At 49.3% G+C, this 23841-nt stretch overlaps 1 long non-coding RNA gene across 3 annotated transcripts; it reads right to left on the bottom strand.

The window, feature by feature from the left end:
- Positions 1 to 1046: 1046 nt before the first annotated feature.
- On the bottom strand, positions 1047 to 23416 carry LOC308547098. 3 transcript variants are annotated; one of them, XR_013997443.1, is made up of 6 exons: positions 23332 to 23416; positions 19889 to 20025; positions 19694 to 19790; positions 19376 to 19505; positions 18961 to 19106; positions 1047 to 3090 (listed from the first exon to the last, which is right to left on the bottom strand). It is a non-coding gene; the product is annotated as an uncharacterized lncRNA (long non-coding RNA). The 3 variants fall into 3 exon arrangements; XR_013997444.1 differs by lacking the exon at positions 19889 to 20025 and having other exon boundaries at positions 19676 to 19790; positions 23332 to 23408; XR_013997445.1 differs by lacking the exon at positions 19889 to 20025 and having other exon boundaries at positions 23332 to 23397.
- Between the last annotated feature and the right edge of the window lie 425 nt (positions 23417 to 23841).

The raw sequence follows: 23841 nt of genomic DNA, 5'->3' as shown, positions 1-23841 counted from the left end.
TTTCCTGAGATGTCAGCACATCATTAAGACCAGAATCTGGTTCCCACAGCACCAACCATGTTTGTGACTCGCCTGGATTCTGTCTGCAATTCCCAAGGAAATGGGCCTCAGGGTGGAATTCCAGCTGAAGCGCCTCCCACTGGATCTGAGTTTGGCAAATGTAGGCTGACTTGAGTCCCTTCCTAAGGCCTGTGCCCTGGGAACCCTGGGTCCTGGGGATGGTGTGTGTGGGAGACAGAGGTGGGGAGTGGTGGGGAGAGAATGGAGTGAGGGACCATCCATGAATGAAACATAGTGGTTACTAGTGTCAAAAATGAAAATTCCACACTCTTAATTTGGCTCAAACCTCCCTTAAGCCAAAGCCCAATACACATCTTGCTTTTTAAGCCAGGTATGTGTTGCATTTTCTGTTTCTCGGAACCCCAAGAGGCTCTCCAGTGCAGGGAAACACTTCTAAAATGCAATGAGACTGAAGGGTGCTGACTGTCTACTTATTTCTGTTCTTGCTCTCATCTTCCTCTTCAAGATACAAACCCTGAGAGATTACCCACTAGGTCTAGTCTCAGGCGTGAGCCCACCCTTTGCAGGGGGAGGGCAGACACCTTAATGTACAGTCCCCCAAGTGGGGAAGTGTTTTCTAAAAAAGAATTAAGTTTGCTGTTAGCCAAAGTGACAGTAAAAAAATAAAATAAAATAAAACACTACAATAAAGAGGAGTATTCGGTTCCAATTCTTGACCCTCCAAACTGCCCTCACCTGAAATGAGGTGGGGCCAGTCTGCCTCCCTCCCCATGCGGACACGGAGGTGCCTTCACTCACGTGTCTGCTGAGTCTCCCTGGACACACGGGCTCTGCTGCATGTCTGAGCCCCTTTCCAGCAGCACTCTCCCCACCCTCCTGCCAGGCACCATGGGCATGCTGGCGAGTTCTGGTGGAGAGCGGAAAGGGGGAGAGGCAGGGAGACTTCCCAGCAAGGGCCGCGGTTGTCTGCATCCCACTCAGCAGCAGCCACCTGCCATTAAAGCGGGGGCACAAGGGAGGAGTACGCATGCCAGAAGTCAACTTATTTATTTTTTAATTTGAAGGTTCTTAATCCACGTAGTAGCTCTGCCTTGCCCAGGCTCTCAGTGTCCTGCATGCCACCTTCCCCCCAAATTCCTTATGCCATTAGACTGTGCAGATAGAGACCTGACCCTGGTTCTCACCTCAAAGCACTCGGGGCCTCCAGGCAGCCCCTTCTTCTCTGGGCTTAGCTTTACCTGTCCAGCTACTAACTATCCAGTCCAGGGTCTCCCTTACACTCCCTCCAACAAACTCCTGCTCTGCCCACGCTTGCACAGTCCCAGAGACAGGAAAGTCGCTCACAGGCAGCCTGTGCCATCACCAGACTCTCTGAAGCTGCAGCTTCCATGGATGTGGCCTGAGCAGAGGTTGGCGCAGTGAAATTCCCATTTCCTCGTGGCTACCCACTCACCTGTGGCTCCAGGCATGGCTCTGAGGAGCTGGGTCACACTGTCACGTGGCAAACAGAACCTCTGATGGATACTTCGAGCACAATCTGTCTCTAAGCCAGGTCTCTCTCATCTGTTTCAAAGGTGGTGAATTTTTCAAACCTGTGTCTAGGGTTTTACACTGACCCTTGTAAAATCCCAGGGAGATTTTTATTCATGAAGTCTGTTTGCTTGTTTTCTTCTCTTTGGGGCTGTGTGTTGATGCTGGAGAAAGGATTTGAGATCTGGAAGGAGTAGCCCCACTTCCCATCCTGTTGCATGCTGGCTACAGTCAGACAGGCATCATGACTCAGGTCTGTATCTTGGTTTCAGTTCAATAGCTGTGTGACCTCAGGAAGGTTTCTTAAACTCTCTGAACCTCAATTCCCTCAACTCAGAAAGGGCGATGGTAAAAATCCACTTGTGTTATGAATGCCCCGAGGATTCAGGAAATGAAAACATAGGGTGTCAAGAACTATCCACGTTACCTGGCTTTGGGCAGGTGCCAGCAAAGGCTGTGCACTTACCTGGAGGAGATTTCAGGGGTGTGAAAATACTTTGCATGTCTGCAATCCCTGCGTTTCTGAATGCCATGGCCTTCCATGAGCAAGGTGGAGACTAGAAGCTTGGACCCTGAGCCGCAGGTGAGCTGCCCCGTGTCCATGACCAAGGTCATAAGGCAGTTGAGATGACTACCTGGGTTCATGCTTGGGGAAAGAAGGGTCTGGTCTTGGATGCAGACACTTCAAATGTGAGGGGTTTTGGACTTGAACTGTGAACCGTCTGGGCTGTATCTTGTACTGAGCAGAACTTCACCCCACACCAGCAGGCCTCTCACCCCGGAGGCTGTGTGGCCAAGAGAAGAGAGGTTGGCCCTTGGACCCAAGCAGACCTGAGTTCAAGTCCCACTTCTACCTCTACACGCAGGTTCTCCCACCCGGATCGTGGTTACTACCCCCTCACCCTGATTCTTCAATAACGAGCTGTTTTCATCTCTTTTTAAAATTCAGTTCACCCAGAAACTCACTGGGGCCCCCCAGGCAGGCCCAGGGGTTATTTTTCCTGACGTCCCCAAACTACCCCGTGTTCTGCCACCAGCCACACAGAATTGAAAGAGCCTATTCAGTGTCAGCCTTCTGACCACCTGCGAGCACCTGGAGGGGTGGGACAGAGGCTCATGCATCCTGTCTCCGATGCCCGAAAGGATGCTGGGCACCATGAAGCCAACCACAAATATTTGCTGAATTCATTAATTAAAAATAAAAACAGAATAGAAACCAACTGGCTGGGTGTTTGGAAGAGCTGTAGACTGGAGAAACAAGAAGGGAACTGGGGGGCTGGAAAGAAACAAAACCTGGACAGGTTAGACCCAGGTCCCAACAGGCCCACCCACTAAGGGCTTTGGCCCTGAGAGGTGTGCGCTCCACTGTCCCGACTGGATCACTGCTAAGGCCACGTCCCGACCGGATCCATTTCTGACGCGCTCCGTGGATGGAGGCCGTTGACTAAGGTCGGGCCCCAACGGGCTCCGCATCCAGCCTTGGACGTGGGCCCCCAGGACGGGGCGCCTCTGTCTCCCACACAAGCCAACTGGCCGCACCTTTAAGACAAAGAAGAGAACAGTTTTTAAAAACAACAGGTGCCTCCCCATCCAGCCTCGTTACCCGCGGTTTGTCTGTCTCATTTGTTTGCCTCTGAGTGATGCGAGGCACCCATTCTGCTTCAGCGACACTTACAAGAAGCCTGAGAGGAAATAAATTTGCCGCAGACATTATGCACCATGCTGAAGTAATTATGAACTGCTGTCCTGAAAGCAGCCCAAGGCGGCTGAAGCATCCGAATGCATAATGCTCCTGGGGGGGAAAGGGGGGAGGAGGGAAAGAGAAAGGGGGGAGAGGGCGGGGGGGGGAATGGAAATAGACACCATTTATCATCGAAGATCCGGGCGCCCAGCCATGGGCCAGGTTCCTGACCAGTTCCACCTCATTTAATTCTCGCAGAATGAGTCGAGTTGCCCTGCAGAACCTGGGAAAGCCACCCGCTGGGCCCCTGGTGCTTAGAAGGAAGAGGGGGGCTGCCATGGGCACTGGCTGACGCCTGGGTTCAGAGGGTGCAGCCCCCACCCACCGGGGCCTGCCTGCCTGCAGGGCCACGCGGGCGCAGGACCCTCTGCAGAGCTCCAGGCGTCTCCCCCGTCTCCCCACGGAGCGCCCTCCCTGGAGCGCTGCCCGGAGAATCCGGCCGCGGCTTCCACATGCTCCCAATTCCGTCTGCACACTCAGGGGCCCACTGGGCAGGGCTTGGATTCCTTCTCCTCGGACCACGGCCTGGGAACTTTCCAAGGCAAATGCAGGAGCCTCCGCAGGGCTCACCTCATTTGTTTCCTTCTCTCGGGGACCGCCGTCCTGCACTGCCTGTTCTCCAATGTCTGAAAACTGCTACTTCATCTATTTTGTCCAGTTCGATTTTTTTTAAGTGGAAGGACGAGTCTGGTCCCTGTTCCTCCATCATGGCTGGAAGTGGAAATTCTTTCCCTTACTTGAAACATTCGATAATTTCCAAATGCCTTTAAAATCACCCTCCCATAACTTATGTATAAGAACCTAGGAGGTTTGGCCTCTGATGATCCTCCCAGACTCATCACCTCTCCCCCTGCGCCCCACCATGGACTCTAGCCATGCAGTCGTTTAGGGCTCCCGAATTGCCAGCACAGTTTGAAACTTTGTGCTCTGTCTGTGCAGCTCCTCTGCTCAGAAGGAACTTCCCTCTGCACTACTGCACCCGAACTTCATTCTTCAAGAACCAGCTCCCTTGCTGCTTCCTCCAAGCTCTGCCTACACCCCTCCCATGGGAGGAAGGGAGGGTTTCTAAACATACGGGCCAAAGACTGGTGTTCATTGGCCAACCAAGTAGTTGACAGAGACCCTGGGAAATGTCAATGGTCATGCATGACACTTTTTGGGCCTCACCCCTCCATGGATGAAGAACTTGGTCTCCAAGTGTTGGGACCTGAGGTTATAGCCGTGCTTTAAGTGTCATGCTCCTAAGGTGTAATGCCCAGGGAGGTCCCTTTTAGAGCCAGGCCCTGCTGCCCCCCATGTTTCACCTCCCCCAGCTGTTGAATGCTATCCCCAAAGCGAACCATCTGCTGTCCCTATTTGCTTGGCTGGAAGGTGACATTCCACTGCCCTTCTTGGCTTGACCTTTGGGCTGTAAGGTAGAAGCAGTGGAGAGAAGGGAAATTCAATGCTTTGATGTCTCATTGCAAGGAAGCAACTTTATCAGCAACCCGGTGGCTGAGGGGGTTAGGCTTGTTAAGGAGTTTTCTCGATAGCACCCAGAGACCTCCTCCTCCCTAGGACATATTTTAATTTGCAAGTCAAAGGGAGAGAAAGGAACCCAGGGAGATCACAGCTCATTCCTCACTGCACAGTGAGCTACAAAGTGGCTGGATCATAATCACCAGACAAGGCAAGTCCCCAAATCAGTAGGTGTCCAGGATGGAGGAGCTAGAGGGAGTCTGGACACTCACGCTCAAACCACTCCTCTGCCCACGAATGACCATGTGGCCTTTGCGAAGTCCCCTCACTCTTGTGTTTTCCCAACTGAGCAGTGGTGACTTGGACCAGAAGATCCTAGAGGCTCCACCCAGCTGCTTGGGAGGGAGGTGAGCCCTTCTACAGTCTCTGCTTCTGTTTCCCTTACACCTGGTATGTCTGGGATGAGAAACTACTTCTTCCCAATGTTCTCATTGGGAAAGGGACTTTTTCTGACAACCTGCAAAATCATAGATGAGAGTTAATACTTAGGGGATAGGCCATGACCTCCAGCCCATCAGGGCCGGGACCCCAGCTCGCTCACGCTTCCACTTTCTTCCCCCATGCAGTAGGCCAGGGGTGTCGTTGACCATCATGCACTCTGCTGGTGGTGTGAAAGGTCTCAGGGCCCCTCCTGCGGCCTGGCCAAAGCATATGGGGGCAGTCAGAGCATCCACGGGGCACACAAGCCTTCTCTTCCTTCTCCAACTCAGCGTTCACATGACCCAGCAGTCAAGGACCCAAGTGGCCTGTGTGGCTAGTCTGTGAATGAAGAAGAGCTGTCTCCCATTTGTGTGTCCAGTCTCTTGGTCTGAACCTCCAGAAGGCAGGAGAAGTGAGCCTGTGTCCCCACCTTAACTCTTAACAAGACAAAGGAATTCACTGTACAGACCAAAAGGAAGACCTTGAAGTGAATACAATAGTGTGTTTCATGTCAGCCCTTCCTGAGTGCTTATTACATAAAGCCGAACCCAAGTAAGAACAAACATACCAAGCGCCTAAGGCACCCGGGGAGAAGCCGCGGGTCTGCTGGCCTCAGGCTTTCTGGGAGGCATCTGAAGGAAGTGCCTGACCCTTTCCCTGACATTCGTGCTGAAATGTCATTTTCCTAATTACCTTCCAATAACAGTGACTCAGTTGAACCACATGGGGCCCTTTAAAAACATTTGACAGCACCCTGCTTTGGAGAGCTTGGCAGTAATTGAGATGGAAGAAGCTGGCTTGCGGGCCTTTCAAGCGGCCAGGGAGTTCCCATGGAGGCCATCGTGCCAGGAAGCAGTAGAGGGGAGCACTGGAAAAGCTGAAGACATCCGAGGGCCCCAGCCTGGTGCTCCTCGTGCCTTTGAATAACACTGGCCAGGCTTGTCCTCACCACTCTCGAAACGTGCTTTCTGCGAGTTCTAAACCAGGAGGTTGTTCAAAGAGAGATTAAAGGGCATAAAAATAGTGTTAGATTTCACGGCACAGCGAGGCCTGTCAGGACCCGGCACACAGGGAATTGCTTTAAGGCCATGATCAAAATGAGTCATCGGTGTCTGCGGGGATTGTGCTGATGCCTCTTGAAAAGGCAAAACCCAGGACTATTGTTTGTGTCAAAAATACTTCTGAAGAGGCTGCAGAAATCAGGAGGTGCTGATGTGCCGTCGGGGGGGGGGGGGGGGGGGAGGAGAGAAAGGAAAAAGAGTCAGTAGCCTCATCATGCAGGGAAAGCAGGTGAGCAAGAACTAGCACTGCAGAGCAAAGTGGATGGGGGGGCGATGATGGAAGGGGATGAGTCACGGAGGCTGAGTTTGTGTCTCAACTCTGTCACCAGGGAAGCTCTCACTTTTATTGGGTTTCTACTATGAGATAAATACCGTACAAGGCATTTTAAGTGTGATACTCAGTGTAAACAACAGTTCCTGAGGGAGCTGTGTGGCCTTGAAGATGCCATGGGTCCTCTCGGAGCCTCAGTGTCATCTTCTGGAGAGTGAAGGTACTCACCCACACCTCCCAAGGTGGCTGAGGAGTGTATTAGTTCACTAGGGCTGCCGTAACCAAGCACCACACACTGGGTGCCTTAGACAACAGGAATTTATTTTCTCATAGTTCTAGAGGTCAGAAGTCTGAGATCAGATGTCCACAGGGTTGGTTCTCCCTGAGGTCTCTCTCCTTGGCTTGTAGACGGCTGTCTTCCCCCTTTCTTCACATGGTCTTCCCTCTGTGGGTGTCTGTGTCTTAATGTCCTCTTCTTATAAGGACACCAGTCATACTGGATTAGGTTTCACCCATATGACCTCATTTTACCTAATTATGGCTTTAAAGGCACTATGAACAATCAGCCACATTCTGAGGTCCTGGAGCTTAGGACTAAACATAGCACTTTTGGGGGACAAAGTTCAACCCATGTCAGAAGTGTGAGAATCATGGATGAAAATGCCAGGCTCCTAAGAAGAGGTCAGTGCATGGGAGCTGAATTTAAAGAAAAGTCACTGGAAATCAAACTCATGGTAACAGTTACTGAGACCATGTCACACTGGCCACTGTGACGAGCACTTTGCCTCCACGCAACATCTACCTTAAACTCTCAGGACAAACCAGTGGGTTAGGTAATAGTCTGATCTCCATTTGATTAATAAGGAGACTGAGGTACATACAGACTAGGACAGGGAGTTGGCCAATGTCGCATAATAAATAGTGAAGCAGGAATCCAAAACTCCATCTGTCTGGTTCCAAACCCAGAGATCCTTATCATCCCACTGCCTGGTTTTCTAGAATGACAGAGGGTCAACGTTAGAATCTGAAAGGTGACCCAGTACCAAGCCCTTCACTTCTCCCCAAGTCTCTTTTTCATGCTTGAGCCCCTCAGAAACATCTTGCCAACTGAATAACCTGCTTCCGTTGGTACTCTTCTGGTGACGGGGTGCTCATTCCCTGCAGAGGCGGCCTGTCCAATTTCGGGACAACTCTAATGGGTTGTAAAAGTCCTTCCTCCTCTGGACTAATGGATTGATTTCAGATTCAAATTCAGTTCTGAGTAGACTCACTCTTGATTGTCACTTCCAGGGAAGGAATCTTTGACAAGTTCCCGTTGTTTTTAGAGGTAAAATAGTCAGAACTTCTCCTTCTTTAAAACTGCCAACAGCGTGAAGAGAATCAGGACTGAAGACTGAAATTGCTTTTCTCTCTTCTCGCTAACGCCGTCAGCGGGGAACAGGCCAGCTCTGCACGATCTGCGGCCTGGGCTAAATTTATATTCATTCAGGTGTCACCGGGCTGTGCTTTCTTGCGTTTCTTTATGATCAATGCGCTCATTAGAGCACCCAGGCTCGGCAATAGATTCACCCTAATGCTTCTCCCCCTCAGGCTCCAATACCACAGGCTCTGAGACTCTAACGAGCTGCAGAAAAATGAAAAGAAAAGCTCTTTCTTTCTCTCCCTGCACAGAGTCCTGAAATTGTTTCTCTTTGTCCTTTAAAATGGTTGAATTGACTGTATTAATTTTATTTAGGAGCTGTGAGGGGCACAAAGGGAAGGAGAGGGTGGGAAAATGTTTACACAGCAGGTGTCATGGGGGCCCTTGCCTATTTGCTCCGAAGCACTGGGACATTCGAACAACACTTATGTCTATTTTTCATAGCTTGAAAGATTTGTTTGGATACTTACAATAAAAGCATGTTTGCTTAGCTTTTACCTTAATAGTTTCTTTTTCTCTTAACAGAGCCATGTTCTCACTTTTGCGATTCTTTCTAGGATCGGTCCACATGCTCGCGTATTTTCGCAGTTCCAACCTTGATGTGTATGTCATGTTCTATTATTTGCACTAAACAATCTAGCATAAGTCTTTATGCGTTGTTTCACTTCTTGTATTAGCATCTTGTTATGAAATAATTTAGCACATAGATGTTCTTAACCATGCCCATTAGATTATTTTGCCCCTCCCCCATAATTATATATAAGGTAACAAGAAATAGCTCCATGAATTTTGCTATTTTCTTTGGTGAAACTACTTCTTTAGCTTTAAGTCCCATGGATCTGTTCATTGGATCAAAGTACATGAACAATCTTATGACTTGCTGTCTACAGTGTATTTTTTTAAAAAGAGTTCAGCCATTTACAACACACCAGGGTGTAAAATGCACCGGTTTTATACCATGGTACTAACTTAATATTCCATACCTCATGGGCTTCACCCAATGTCTTCACATTTATACACTTATTTAACTTTTACAGGCAAATGCTAATACCCTTCAAAGTCTTCACCATCTGTTTCTAGTGTAGACACCAACAATAGTATTCGAAATCAAACCACTGCCATGATCTCAGCTACAGACTTTGGATGTCATGGTACTTAACACCTTTGAATAGATTATGGCTGTGTGCTCATCTCTTCTTTTGCAATAGGCAGCCTAGGATGAGTAAGCCAGCTGCTTAACTCAGAAGTTGCATGTGTGCCCTGTGGTGGTCACTGTGTTAGCGGCTGCAACGGCCATGCTTGTTTAAAATGGGGAAACTGAGGTGCCACCTGGCAGACTGTCTTTTACTTAGTGGGAGAGCTGATCCAGAGCTGCTCCCCCCACCCCCCACATTCAATACGTGCTCTGTTTTCTTCACCAAAATTGTAATTGTACACAATTCAATGGCCAGTGGGGCGTGTGCCATGCTCGCATGAGACTGCTCTAGGCATTGTGTTTCAACAAAAGGGGAAAAAGATCTGAAATATTTTTTCAAGCACATAGGCAGGGAAATAATTCTATGAACCCTTTTGATACCATTAAACAGTGACTTTGACTAACCTGTTACTGAGCCTTGATTTGGTCAGAATAATAACTAAAGCTTATTGTGTGTCCCTGTACACAGCTCTGTGCTGAATACCTTAGAGGTCCTTCCTCAGCATCACTGCCGGTCCATTTTATCAACACAGCAGCTGAAGGTTAGGGAGTTTTAAGGAGTTTATCAAAGGCCGTGTTGGTAGCACGTGGTGGAGCTGGATGTTAAATCTACATCTTTCTATTGCGAAGCCTGTCACCCTAACTGCAGTCCCTGCGCTGGGCATTCAAGCTGAGCAAAGCATGGGACACACCTTGTGCAGATTCTCATTTTATATCAGGAAAGCCTGAGGCTGAGAAAGCTGGAGTTACCAGCCCCAAATCACATAGTGGCAGACATGTCCTTAAAGATAGGCCTCCCAAATCTTCCCTCCAGAATGCCAAATAATGTAGCTCGTCCCCCACCAGGAAGCGGAGCTGAATTCCTCCCCTTTTGATTGTGGGCTGGACTTCAGCACTTGTTTCCAAAGAATACGGTATAGAAAGGGGAAAAGTGACCTTTATACTGGAGAAACCTGGCCACGCCACCTCGACCGTGTGATCAAAGTTGCCGTTACCAGTGCTTCTTATGTGTGCGGCATATGCCCGGACCCTGGCACATAAATCAGCTGCACAACTGAGGCTGCAAAGCAAGGGCTCCCCTGCTGTCAAGTCCCACTTACCTAGTGGGGCACAGCCACCTGACTTAAGATCTGCCAATCAGATGAGCCCACAGTGACTTTGCTTTAGAAATGAGCTCCCTGGAGAAAAAGGCAGATGTCGGGGATCCATTTTTCTAACAGTGGTTAGAGCAGACACAGCCGGGCAGCGGGGCCCTTGGTGAGCCACCTCTGCCGTGTGGCCCTGGGAGCTGCCCTGTAAGGCCACCTGAGGGAAACAACAAGGCCGCTATGCTGCAGAAGTCCAGGGCAGCATCCACACAGCGCAGCGGTGTTCAACCTTTTCATCACACAGCACATAAACTGGTTACTAAAATCCTAAGGCACCCCAAAAATGTATTATATCTTTTGTTGATCTGACCAAAAAATAGTTATAATTGTGATTCATTCACACTGGACGGCTATTGTTGTGTTGGCTGTTGTCTTATTTGACAATCTAAGGGGAAAGAGGTCAGTGCCCCTGACTAAATGGTCAGGTATTGCACCTGTTAAAAATTCTTGCAGCACACCAGTGGGAAATCGCTGGCTAAGGATGGCATTGCCTACTCCCTAATATCATGCAACCAGCAGGACACCGTGATATTGTCTCAAAAATCTATAGCTCCAATCTAATCAGACAAATCTAAACGGAGAGACAGTCTTCAAAATGCATGACTAGTCTTCAAGACCATCCTGAGCATGAAAGAAAAAGCTTAAGAAACTGTTGTAGATCAGAAAGGACTAGAGAGACATGACAACTAAATACAAGGTTGGGTTCTGGATTGGATCCCAGAGCAAGGAAAGGATGTGAGTGGAAAACAGGGAGCATCTGCATGGAGTACTGACCAGTGTTAATTCCTGAATTTTGATCATTGCACCGTAGTTATATGTACCTGAGCTACAGAGACCTCAGGCGAAGCTGGTGAACAGCATAAGGGAACACACCATAGTATGTCTGCAATGTTCCTGTAAATCTAAAAATACTCCAAAACAAGTTTAAAACGGAGTAAAAATAAACAGATTTCCTAAATCCAAGCTGCTTTTTTCATGGGAATTCCTGTATTACTTATGATCTCCCTAAAAAGTGGGGTCCAGAAGAATATGTGGGGAACATTCTTTACTCTAAACAACTTAGAGCTATTATTCCTGAAAATCTGTGCCCCTCCTATGCATGAGCACGCGTACACACACTTGGACACACACATGCACACACGCACATGCACACTCACGAGCACAGAGACACACTGTAAGCTGCTGAAACTGGTTCCAAACACACAACACTGTCTTCGGGCTGAGCCTGGGGTTTGTGCGGGGCCCCTTGTCTGGAGGGGACTGTCCCGGGCGTTTGTCTCTCCTTTCTTTATGGGGCCACAGTGCTGCATCTTCGCTTCTGTAGACAGAGAATGACATTCTCTACACTTAGGAAGAGAAGGGAGGGAGCATTTAAAAATATGCACTGGTAAATAGTGTGCTATCATTTAGAAGAAAGGCGGGGATGGTGACCTGACTAACGGGTCAGCAGGTGCCTGCTAGCTGAAAGCCATCCTCAGCGGTGCGGAGGGTCCAGTGCTAATTGCTAACTTAGTCTGTCCATCCGACGTCCGAAGGCATGCCCTGGGCGGGCAGGGGCCGAGGCTGCTCTCTCCCTCAGCTCAGGCAGGGGCCTTCACCCTCCACATGGCATTTGCTGGAAAAGGGGGAGGATCATGATTCATTAACTTGATGTCTGCCTTAATTCACTGAGATTTCTGATCAGATCACCCTGTGCGGTGACTTTTGGTCACTGGACTTGTCAGATTCATTACAGAGTCCCCTTTTCATCCACAGGGGTCATCTTGGAATTCGGTCTCCCCCACTTCCGTGAGCAGCTGTATCTCCCAATACCCCCTGGGGTCCTGGTGCTGTTGCTGTTTCTGCCACAAGTGCCCACTTCAATATGTACATCTAATGTTATATCCGTCTTTGTCCAAGAGCAGAAAAGCATCACAGCTCTCTGCCTGCCTGGAAAACCCCATTTGGGCTCTTCAAGGAAGAGTGTTGCCCAGGGCCGAGCCCTGCCTGCGGCGGAGGCGGTCAGAACATTCCAGAGCAGCTGAGCAGGCCTCTGCCCCATCCCTCGCATGGAACTGCAGTTACCGGCTCTGCAGGCTCTTTGGCCAAAGAAAGGCATTTGCAAAGCCTAGTGATGGCCCCGCGCACACGTGCACGAAGCCTGTTTACTTTCAAACCAATTTCTCTCCTACAGACGGCACGTTGCAGAAAGAAAGGAGAACATGCGGGACCCCTGCCACTCGCAAGTCTGTTGACTTGTTTGCATGCGGCTGAGACACGTTATGTGGAAACCGTTGCAGGTCTGAGGGCCCCGATGGCTTCTGCTCCAGAACAGCAAGAGCATCCTGGGCGCACCTTCCACCTGGGACTCACGTGCAGGCTGTGCTGAGTGAGAACACCGTCTGCTGGGGCCATGGAGGAGGAAGGGGAGCCAAACCCAGGCCAAACCAGGGGAGGCCAATGGCCTGATGGGGCTGGAGTGAAGGGTTAGCCAAATGCCAGAAAAGTAGTGCCTGAAAACTCTGCTGCATTGCCTTGGTTTCCCCAGACGTGGAGAACAGTCAGGATCTGATGACTTCCACATGGAAGCCAGTGTGAGGCGGATTTGCCACTCCCCCATCTCACCCACACATGCCCACCTCAGAGACAGGGCTGCCAATCAACCAGCCTTCCCAGGAAGACAGTGCTGTATAAAAATACTGGGCACATATATTTTTATTGCAAGTGGGTGCATCAAACTAGCATCAAAGCAGACATGACTGTCATGCTGATTCCATTCTCAGCCTCACCATAGCTCAGCTGGTATGGACGATTCTGGGGGGCTTTGGCTCACCTTGTGCCAGCAGAGTATGGCCTTGAACATGCAGTGTCCAAACTTTGTAGGTGCCCTGTTCCCACAGAGACGCTTTCCTGCCTTGTGCAGAAGCATAGCTCAGGCTTGGAGCTATTTCAATCAGAATAGACTAGTCATGTTGAGTAATAATGCAAAATCTCAGAGGCTTCAACATGCTGAGTTCTACTTCTCTCTTGTACTAGGTGCCCCTGGGGGGTTGGCCATGAACTGCACTTCACAATGCCTTCACCCTGGGGGGAGGCAGACGGAACAGCCACTGTCTGACTCATGACCAGAGATTGGCAATGGGAAGGGAACACAAGAGATTGCTCACCGAGGTGTAAAGCTCCTATCCAGGTGTAATGTTGTCACTTTTGCTTCTGTTATTGGCCAAAGCCAATCACATGGAGACACCTAAAGAAGTCAGGAATGGAATCACACCAAAGGGCAAAGGGTTGAAAATAATTTGCAAAGAGTGCTCATTACTGTAAAATGCATTTACAGACCTCTCTTCCAGAAGAGGAAGCTCTGGAGCTGTTTCTAGGGCACAGTGAACTCAAAAGGAGTCATGTGCCAGATATAAGTGATAAAGACTTTCTCAGGGGTCTTTTACTCTGCAAGGGAGCACAGCGGGGCAAACCCCAGGCGTGTTCGGAAAGAGGAAGAGCTAAGGGTTCTTCCAGTTGAAGGCACACTCTTGAGAATGACCAGTCTTGCGCCCTGAGTCCTACAATTGGTCCAGGGCAGTTATCAGGCAGATGCCAGGTGGTCTGGACAATGGATGTCAGGTGGCCTCCATCATGAGTCCTTTAGGAGGTAACCAGAGGGTTATCTGAGGTCTGATGCATATCCGGACATTGATGCAGGACTGAGAATTTCAAAAGCCTCACTTTCCGGGCTGGTTAGAATGAGAACAGATAGAGTCTTTCCCCAGGCCTCAGCCTTCACAATAATAATTTGAGCAGCTTGGTTTAAGTGACTCCCTTTTATATATTCTCTATATTTTCTACTCTTCCCTCAGGGTACTAAATGAACATCAGTTGCATGACTGACTTTTTGCTGTCTTCAGCTATAACAAATATTATTGACATTTTGGTGACTTGTGGCCTGGTCTTTATTATCTTTTTAATATTTTATTAATATAGGTATATGCATTTTAAATACTTAGTAATATTTTAGTTACAGATTTGTGTGTATATATTTTTAAACTTATTTTTATTTGATTAATTTAATTTATATATTGAGTTGAAGCAAATTTTGCCCCACCAAAATATGCATTTTTGCATATTGATTATGCTAAGCTGGTTATTTTTAAAAAACAAAAGACTAAGAGAGAATCTTTGGCCTTCCCCCTTCCTTGCCTAATGGAATTTAGATAGAAAAGCCTGCTCAAGGGAGCTGTCATTTTAGCATAATGTCAACTAAGTGTGGCAGACAGGGAGAGACCAAGTGAAAGCTGCTTGTTGGACTCCCCTCTGTGCCCCATTGTTGCTGGGTGGCTGGCAAGAATTTATTTACCTCACGTTTGCTCTTCCTTACCTACCTGTGAATTGCCTGCTTTAACTTTGAAGTGCCAGGCCCCTGCCTCTTTTTTCTTTTCGAGAGCAGTCTAGTGTGTCTTGGGTCCCAAATTCTTATGGAATCCCCATGTGTACATATGTAGTAAAATTGGTCATTTCTCTTGTTAATCTGTCTCATATCAATTTGATTAAATTGAATTAAATTTCTTAGTCTCCCAGGGCTATAAAGTCTCTCAGTGAAAGGCCCAATTAATCTCCTAGGAGGTCACTTAGACATAATTCTCACCCCTGGAGAACAGAGGCTCTCCTGTGAGTGGACACAGGCAGTCAAAGGGTTGCCCTCTCCCTGTACCCAATGACAACTACAGGCCTTCTTAGGGCTCACCAGGTGCTGCAAGTTGTGGATTCTAGGATATGGGCTATTAGCAAGCCCCCTCCCCAAGGCTCTACATGGAGGAACTGACCTAGGGTCCTTAATATAGAAAGGGGAACAGCAGCTGGCAGTTGAAAGACTAAAACTAGAACTCACGAAGTCTCCAGCCCTTCCTACTATTTGTTACAGAAAGACGGGGGTAGCACTAGGAGTCAACCCAATCCTTAGGAACGCTGCCCCTTCGCCTCTGTCTCCAAAAGACTAGACCCAGTACCCTTCACCGGATATTCCCTTTCATTGGACTGTTTGCCATAATTCCTGTCATTCTAGCTTTTGCCCCAATAATACTAAGATTTATAACACAATTTGTCTCCAACAGGCTACAAGCCCTATGCGTACTCTGGCAATACCACCCCCTGCCACTCTAGATACCATTTCAACTTCCTTCCTGGCCCAGGCCTCACTGTTTCTCTGGGGAGAGCAAGGACCTCTTGGCTCTGAAAGAACATTGCCTCCCTTCAGCAGGAAGCAGCTACAGAAGAGACTCTGCTCCCCTTTCCTTTAAAGAGTTCCGAGCCAATCCTTGTGTGTGTGTGTGTGTGTAGGGGGGTAGTAGGCAGTTAGACAGACATGAGCAGAGTAGGAACAGTGGGCCAGGTGCAAAGGATCACCAGGGTGGAGAGCCCCAGGTGCCTAGCAACGGGCAAAACTACAAGCCCTTGCATGGCCGCTCCCTTGGGCACTAACACCAGGAGATGACATCTAGTCTTCAACCGTGTTTCAGCTCCAGGCCCAGAGAAGCAGCAAAATCAGATGAAATGATGCCATGGCTCACATCAGGACCAGCTGCTTTGACTCATGGCACCCTGGCACTGACCGATCAGTGGAGAGCACTAGGGGGCACCCCTGAAAGCTGACGAATGTTCTGTTGGGATCCTCCAAATGAAAGTCTCAGGATGGAGGACCCTCCTCTGCTTTCCCTATGGAGCTCGCCAGTGCCTTTCCCTACCCCTTTCTTTCTCCAGGGGGTTTTCCCTCTGCCCTCCCCGTCCTTTCCCTCCTTCCCCCTTCTTTCCCCCACCCCATCTCCCTTCCCCTCCCTGAGCAGGAGCAGGCTTGACCCTCCCCTCCCTCTTTTTTTTTTTTTAAATAAATCTTTACTGATTTCAGAGAGAGGAAGGGAAGGAGAAAGAGAAACATCAATGACGAGAGAGTCATTGATCAGCTGCCTCCTGCACGCCCCCTGATGGGGATCTAGCCTGCAACCCGGGCACGTGCCCTGACCAAGAATCGAACCCCGATCTCCTGGATCCTAGGTCGATGCTCAACTGCTGAGCCACACTGGCCAGGCCTTCTTTTGTCCCTCAAGGCCAGTATCTCCCTCCCTCTCTCCCCTAAGCTCCAAGGGTTCTTCTTTTGCTGTAACTTGTTTCCTGAGCCCATTTTTTCTATGGCTCATTTCTTCTACCTCTGTGACTTGCTAAATAAACTTTCCCTTCTAATTTGAAAAAAAAAAAAAGTTTAGCCAGAAAACTAGAAGGGTTAGAAGGGTAGAAGGAGACCATCCCCCCCCCCCAACTATTAAGGTGCTCACCTGACGGGAAGTCTCCATCACCTCAGTGTAGGTGTCTTTTTTCCCATAAAGCCCTGTTCTACAATCACACACCTGCCTCTCATGAGTAAATTTATGACCCATTCTTTGCTGTCTGAAAAATATCACCGTGTTTTCCATCACAGGAATTCCGGGGGAAGTGTCTGGGTGGATGCGGGTGGCATCCTGAGGCTGAGACACCCCCACCCCCACCCCCACCCCCACCCCCACCCGGCAGGACCGTGGAATTGGAATTCACAGAAAATAGAAAAAAATCATTCATATGATTAATGTCCGTTTAGTACCCATTGTTCTCTGGGAACAGCTCTGGAACTTCTGTTCTGAGGCCTGGAACAGATTGTGGGACACCACTTCTAAAGGGCACAACAAAGTCTGAAAGGGAGAGGGGGAAACGCAAAAATGAAATAGCCAAGGTCAGCATCAAGACCAGGAGCAGGATAAGAGACTCCTCCACTGCTCCCGTGCTGCGGGAGAGGAAACCCGAAAAGTGAGCAGCCTTGTGGGGCCAAGCAGCTCCGAAAGTCACGGGAGACTCAGACCGTCCTGTGACGCATGCTAATCCTTCGAGCTGTTAACTAGGAGCGTGGCACTGAGGCTCAGGTGGGTGGCCTTCTGCATGCACTGATGCCAGGGCCACAAGGGCCAGGGGGCTGGTTGTGGGGCACAGGGGCAGAATCCGAGGTGCTGCCTGGCGGGGAGGAGGGCTCAGCCCCAGGTTGCCTCCCTGGAATCCACCCCAGACATTGCCCCAGCCTGAGCCACTCAGAATCATCTTCCCACCCCCTTGGTCCTTCTGTCTCCACCTTGACCACTTAAAAGCCCACTCTCAGAATCCGCCCGCTGGTGACTCAGGACCAAAGTCCAGAGTTGGAGCAGGAAGGACCTTCATGGAAAAAGAAAAAGGCTTCTGTTTGTCTTTCTCTTGCTCAGTACCTGAGTGCATGTCGCCAATTACCCAGGGCAGGAGACATCTGGAAAATGGGTTCGTTTAGGTTTTTCCAGCTGGTGCTACCCTTCCATTTCCCTGATATTCATAATTAGGGGGAGCAGTTACCCGATTTCCAAATACTTCGTGCTCCTGGAGGGAAGATCCCAAGGGCTTTGGCTGCCCTGGCTTCCCGTGGCACAGCCCTGCATCTCTGAGGCCCTTTCCTCAGCTGAGAAATGGAAAGCAGGGGGAGGGTGGGTTAAAACCTGGCCAACGTCTCCCTGCCTCTATTTAAATGACACCCTTTTGCTAACTGCTATGATGGGGCATTTTGTTAGCTCAGGGTAATTCTTAAAATTATAAACTTCCTTCCTAGGCTAGGATGGATCCCTCATTTCAAACATCCTCCTGTGACCCCCCAGAACTTTACACAGTTGATATTCTTTAAATAGTCAAATTGTGATGGGATGCAAATGACCAACCCTCCTGGGCTTAAGCATCCTTACTCTTGTCAACCATGCTTCTGTATTTTAATTCACTTCTAATAATAATTAACAGGGCATGTTTTTTCGAACACTTGCTGGATGCCAAGCATTGTTCTACCAGGTTACATTTTCCAAACATCCTCATGATAACTTGGTGAACTGGTGCTGTTATCAGTTTCCCATTTTACAGAGGAATCGACTAAAGCACAGCAAGGCCAGTACCCACCAACTTTCCAGAAGCCTCATCCCTCTTGCTTTCTACTAAAGGCCAACCACTGTCTCTCTTCTCAGGATTATCCAGTGTATCTTTTTTGAGGCAGCTGCTATATTTTACAACTGTAGTCCTCCATTAGCCCTCAAAACAAAAGCCTGAGGTTGGGGAGTAGGAAACTATGTCACCTTCTTAATATGTATGTGGAGCGGGAGGCAGAGTCAGGCCCAGAGGAGACCCTGCCAATAAGAGCGGTGATTGGGGTTGGGGTCTCCGCCTGCTAAACCCCTGCTTTCCCCAAGCGGCAGGCCTGCCCCCCTGCGAGGAGCTGTATTCTCCCCTGCAGACATTTTCCAATTTCACATTCTTGAAGTTTCATTTTAGCAATAAGTCTTTTCAAATGGCTATTGCTCCAGAAGCGTTTTCAAAGAAATGAAAACCGTGCTCACCAGGGTGAGAAAACAAAGACATTTTTTTTTTGGTTACAAGTCATTCCCACCCAGAAAGCACGCTCCCGTTGGCTCCTGCCCCAGCTCTCCGTGTGTCTTGCCCTCAGGCGGGGCCGGGGAAGCGGGGATCCCTGATTCCTGGCTGCCCTCCCCTCTTGTGCTCCCCGCGCTCCTCAGGCAGAGCTTGGCCCGGTGGCAGGAGCTTCACATGTGCTCCTCCTTCCAGAGTGGCAGGAACATCTCACCTGAGGGTGGCCATCTCCACAGAGCCTGGAGCCCAGGAGGGGTCTGAGAATGGCGGCTGGATTCAAGTTGAAATGGACCTTGACAATGAACGTGTTCACTCAATGAGCCCGATGGGGCCAATCCTGGGCACCACGTGGTGGTTTAGCTGCAGCCGGGGAAAGAAATGCATTGCTTCACTCAGTTTGCAGAATGCACACAAACATGCCTGTAACTAGCCCTAACTCAGACACAACCTGGGCAGGCTCGTCTTGTTACTTCAGACACAACCATAGTAGTTCTTGCGATGGCTCTAGGACACCTTGGTAAGGACTTAAAGGGCCATGTTGATGACAGAGTCTCAGACAAATGGCAGAATGTGTACAATTAGGGCCCCTTCCATGTGCCAGTGACCGTGTGCGTGTTAGCTCTACTCACCCCAATAACGCTATTATGATTTCCATTGCAGAGCTGAAGAAATTGAGCCCCTTTGCCCAACAACTGGAAAGGTGGTTGGATCCAGTGTGCCTGAAGTTCATCCCCCATGGGGCTCATTAGCCGTTTTTCTCTGGTGAAGACATACAAGTGGCTTGTTTATAGTCACACCAGGGCTAGTTAGAGATTGAATCTGGCCTATGTGTTAGATCCTGCTGCCTACAAACCCCACTGGTTACTTCTCATCAGCAAACCCAAGCCCATTAAGTAGTATCAGGATCCCAACACCTGGGTTCAGCACACCTCCCACAGCCCAGCAACCTGGCAGTAGGAATCTACACCAGAAGTCAGCAAAGATGCTGGAGTCTTCTTTATACATCAGTGGTCAGGTGTCCTGGTCTTCTATAGGAAGAGGGACCTGGTAACAGAGACACATATGGGTGCCAAGGGACCTAGAGGAAAGAGCCAGGACTGAGGAGACTCCCCAGAGGGAGGCAGAGATCAAATTGTGCTGACCTTGAATGCATGCCCAGGGTCACAGATTCTCTCTCATCCTTAATTGGGAGCACTTGCACCACATGGAGGGAGGCCTGGCAGGGCTGGATCTCTGGGCTAGAAGGAGCTCTGTGCTGGATCACTGGGGGACAGGCGGGCTGGATTTGCACAGGGAAAGATCAGTGGCCCCATTCAGAAGGAGCCAATGAGCAATAAAGAGCTTTTAAGCGTGGCCTTTGCCTATATGTGCACTCATTGCAAGACATTAATTATTCACCTGTTTTATTTACTGATGTATTGCCAGGCCTAGATTAGTACCTGGGTCTGGTACACCTGATAAATAATTATCGGATAAATATGTGAATAAATGAATAAATGGGGAACTGCTGAAGCCAGGTGGAGGTCGAGAATGAGAGTAGTCAAGTCTCAAGGTTCCAAATTAGAGTTCTCAGAGGGTTCATCCCATGGCCAGTTAATGACTCCCACCCAGGTTGATGGGATCAGGGAAGCCTGGTTCCTGAGGCCTATCCCCAGAGATATGATGCCAGGATGGAGAATAGATGTCGGGAAATGCTGCCTCCAATAGTGAAGATTAGCCTGGAACCTCTGAGCTTTAAAAGTGAGAGAAGGTCCTCCAGGCCAGGCTACTTGATCCCACCTCTGCCCAGGGCTCTCTGGTAGGCTGTGTCAGTGTCTCCAAAGATGTTTACATTCTAATCCTCAGAACCTATGAATGAGTGAATTTACATGAGAAGAGGGACTTTGCAGATGTGATTAAGGATTTTGAGATGGGGAGATTATCCTTGATTAGCCAGGTGGGCTCAATGGAGTTCGAAGTCCTTATCAGAGGCAGGAAACTCAGAATCAGAAAGTGATTTGACAAGGGAGGCAGAGACTAGAGTGATGTGGCCACGAGCCAAGGAATGCAGGCAGTCTCTAGAAGCTGGAAAAGGGAAGGAGACCAGTTTCCCTCCATAGCCTCTAGGAGGAGCGCAGCCCTACCAACACCTTGAGTTTTAGACTTTTCACCTCTAGAACTATAAGCAGATAAATGTGTCTTTTAAGCCACTGAGTTTGTGGCTTTGTGACAGCAGCCACTGGACCTAATATACCCTCCCTCATTTTGTACCTTCACCATTAGCTTGCTGGCCTCAGGGGATGCCTCAGACCCCAACCCTTGGTTCCCTCAAGCTGCTGGGACACACTAACCAATGTGTTTGATAGTGAAGACAGGCCTGGTACAGTGAGGGAAACACCCTTATAAAAAGATGTGGGGACTCAAAATATATTTTTCTTCTCACCTTCCGGAAACACACTGGGAATTTGAGGTTTATATGCCACTACAGACCAAGAAGAAAGGGGCTAGGGGTCTGAGTTTTGGAAAGAAATAGGCCATTTACAGGTAGCTGAGGAAGATCAGAGCACGAGTGGCAAGCAAATTCCTGTTGGCAACCCAGAATCAATGGGGCCTGGGGGCAGGGATCCAGCTACCAGGCCTTGCCTGCAGCCTTCCTATCTAATGCTAAGGCAAATATGCTAAGATTCCCTTCCTACAGCAGGTCTTTCCATCTGAATCTCTTTGGCAGGAAAGGGGGAGGCTCAAAGGTTGTTTCTGAGTCTTTTGTTTCTTATTAACCAGCTTAGAATCCATATCCATATCCCAAAAGGCACAGTTTTGGGGGTGGCAAAACTTTGGTCCCCATTAGAGATTTCCCTTACAAATGTCAATGTCCTTTTACAAAGGGTTCTTCTCCCAAGTCCACTGTTTTCTAAAAATAAACAGCCTAAAAGAATCAATATCCCAAAAAGGCATATTTTGGGGTGGCAAACTCTGCTCTGCTCCAGTTCCCAGGCCGTCCACACTGAGCTGTTCACAACTGTCTTATGGGGAGGAATTCGTGCTCAGAGCTTGGCTTGCCACTGGGTTACAAAGTCCGTGGATAGCGTATCACCTTTCCTTCCAAACCCGCACCTTCCCTCACCCCGTCACCAGACAGAGCACCTACCCTCTCCTTTTTGCCCCATTCTTAACCTTTGCCATTGTCTGGGGAACAGATTTGATTATTACTGGGATGGGGGTTTCTACTCCCATCTCGAGGGGAGAGGCCAGGAGTGTTGCTAGCATCTGACCGTGTCCCAGACAGCCCTGCCCCACAGCAGAGAATTCACTGGCCCCAAATGTCCATCACATGAAGCTCGAGAAACCCCGCTCCTGAGTGCCTGTACTGCTTGAGGGTAGATATCTTAACTTCTTTTTTTTAAATTATTATTATTGATTTCAGAGAGGAAGGGAGAGGGAGAGAGTAGGAACATCAATGATAAGTCATCAATCAGCTGCTTCCTGCACACCCCCTACTGGGGATAGAGCCCGAAACCTGGGCATGTGCCCTGACTGGGAATAGAACCCTAGCCAGGAATCGAGCCATCACCTCCTGGTACATGGGTCGACGCTCAACCACTGAGCCATGCCTGCTGGGCTCAACTTATTCATTTGGAAATGCCCAGCGCTAGCTCAGAACCTGGCACAGCAGAGTCCACTATCCTTTGCTGCTGGTGAATGCCGTGTGAGTGAGTGAGTGATTTCCTAAAACATGGGGGATGCACGGTCACCTTCATGCTGCAAACACAGCCTCAGGCCCGCGAGTGTCCAGGTGGACATATCTGCGCACATACACATGCACAGACACACAGATGAGCACGCACACGGCCGTGTGAGGCCGAATCCCAGGACCTGCCTGATTCCCAGCCCGCTCAGCCAGCCCTTGGTTCATCGGAGGATCAGACGCCTATTTTCTCTCTGCAGTCAGAATGACCTGGGTGCAGACACCGCCTCGAAGGCACTGAGTGTTCTCCGTAATTAATTTCACGGACAAGGTGCGGTTTCCTATTGAGGCTCCATGATCAGATAAGCAGTGCACCCAGAAGAAAAGAGATCCTTCCGGCAATTATACAGCCAGAAGGCAAGTCAACAACTGGAAAAGTGAAATGTCAATTTTGACAACGGCACAATGGCCTAGAAGCGTGGTGGCAGGCAGGACTGACTCATTCAGTCTAGCACTGTGGGTGGGCTCTGGGAAGGGAGTAGATGAGCTGGAGGCCACGCAGAAGGGGAGCACCAGCCCTCCCGTCGGGCAGCTCGGGCTGGAACTGGAGGGCAGGGGCTGGGATGGCCGGAGGCAAGGGCACGCACTCCTTTTTCAATGTCATTTCCTCTCCCGGGAACTGGAGGAAGCTAAAGAAGGGGTCAGCAAAGAGGAGGAGAGAGCCGCATGGAGGTGGTACAAAGTTTTAGGTGGCGAATTCCTGGAAAAGTTGCAACAGAAAAAGCCTGAAATTTACTAGCCCTTGGGTCTCTGAGCCAAATCGAGTTACAACAGCCCTCCCCACTTCTGCCCTGTGAAAACTCTGCCAGGGCATTAAGGTTTCACACACTGTAGGTTTCCCTTTATCTTGGCATTTCCTACCTTGTAGATGCTTCCTGGTTGCTTATTCCCTGCCCCGTAGGCTGTGAAGTCCCCTGAACCAAAAGCAGGTCTTACTCATGAGTCTGTCTCCAGTGCCCATCTTAGTAAATGTGTAATGAAGTAGTCAGTAAATAAATGAACCGATGAACAAACTTTAATCAAATGAATCTGCGTGGGTTTCAGAGGGAAGCAGGACAAAAGGCCAAGGGCCTGTTGACAGAGGCCGCATTCACTGAGTCCAGGAATTTGGGTTTCATTCAAGAGGCAACAAAGGTGCAACTAGGAGGGCGTCACATATTGGGCTTGGTGTGTTAAAGACATCCCTTCCTCTTAGTATGTGCGCTGCAACTTTTAAATCCATCATCAACGTCCTGAATTTTGTGTCGTGCTTTGGGCTTGGTTTTCAGTTGGAGAAAGGACTGACTGTGATGGTAACCCCTCTTCATCTCACCTCTCACATGAGGCCTGGAATTGCTCTCTGTGAACTGTGCTTGAACTTGGCACATGTGA

This window comes from Miniopterus schreibersii (assembly GCF_964146895.1).
Source record: "Miniopterus schreibersii genome assembly, chromosome: 17".
Classification (NCBI taxonomy): domain Eukaryota; kingdom Metazoa; phylum Chordata; class Mammalia; order Chiroptera; family Miniopteridae; genus Miniopterus; species Miniopterus schreibersii.
This window is presented reverse-complemented; position numbering and strand designations above follow the sequence as displayed.